Genomic DNA, 1,193 nt, shown 5'->3' with positions numbered 1-1,193 from the left:
AATTGGTTCATTTTATTGCAATGTTCAAATACAAGAGGAGTATTTTCCAAAAGATTGAGTACTTTTTTAAACCAATCACAGTATTATCAGGACTTCCTATATACTAGGTCCTCCTTGCTCCTATATAGGTCCTGATATTATAGAGTATTATAAAACAGTATTATATAATATGTTTTAACTTCTAATGTGATACTGTTTAAGACGTGTCTCGGCTTCCGTATGACATAATGTTCGGATGAGAAAAAAGGAAAAAGATTAAACATATTCAAGGATACAATATTTGAAACAAAGAATGATATAGTCTATAGTGAATGCTATTACAAAATTAGTACACCTCACTCGGGCTTATGCCTAGGGGTGCGCATTTTATTTTTCTATTATTTTTTAGTTTATGGTATTTTATTTTATTTATCAAATTAAGTTATTTTTGTAATTATAAATAAAGTAAATTATGTAAACAAACAATTATTTTTTGTCATAATTTTTGTATTGATGTGCAAAATAAATACATTTTGAATGAATTGATGATGATTTATTTATTTAAAATAATTAATTAAACCATTACATTATTAATTGAACCATTACATTATTTAACAATATTCAATTACAACGCAATAATGATTTTCCAATTCAAGAAAGTTAATTTACTGTATTTATTAATATTTTTTTCAACCACTAATTATTTATTACCTTAATATATTGTGAAAATACTGTCTAACGTAGTAGCTTTGAAAAAACTTATAGGTTAAAATTCAACAAATTATTTACAGTGGTAAAAAATTAATAAAGTTTACGAGAAAATTTTGATTGAAAAAGAGGAAACCAAAAAGCAAAAAATTATTCCGGTACCGGGAATCGAACCCGGGCCTTCTGGGTGAGAGCCAGATATCCTAGCCACTAGACCATACCGGACTTGCTTTCAATGCCAACGAAACTCAACTGATAGTTTCAGTTCAAGATCATCTCGCTATTGACGCGAAAAGATTATCACGCCAATATTGCGCGTGAGATATAGAGTATAGAATGTAATTTTTACATTATTTTTGTATTATTTACAAATACATATAGATTATAGATTCATTATAATATATATTACTTTCTAGATTTTATACTCTCTGGTGTAATACGAGTAAAGTACATTCCCACACCACCTTTGTTTTATAGGAGCGGATGAGCTTTACTGGCAGTACTGT

At 28.0% G+C, this 1,193-nt stretch overlaps 1 non-coding gene across 1 annotated transcript; it reads right to left on the bottom strand.

Annotated features, from left to right (window-relative positions):
- Window positions 1-840: 840 nt before the first annotated feature.
- Window positions 841-912, bottom strand: Trnae-cuc. Its single transcript has one exon. It is a non-coding gene; the product is annotated as a tRNA-Glu (tRNA).
- Between the last annotated feature and the right edge of the window lie 281 nt (window positions 913-1,193).

The sequence above is a fragment of the Nilaparvata lugens genome, chromosome 4 (assembly GCF_014356525.2).
Source record: "Nilaparvata lugens isolate BPH chromosome 4, ASM1435652v1, whole genome shotgun sequence".
NCBI classification, from domain to species: Eukaryota; Metazoa; Arthropoda; class Insecta; order Hemiptera; family Delphacidae; genus Nilaparvata; species Nilaparvata lugens.
This window is presented reverse-complemented; position numbering and strand designations above follow the sequence as displayed.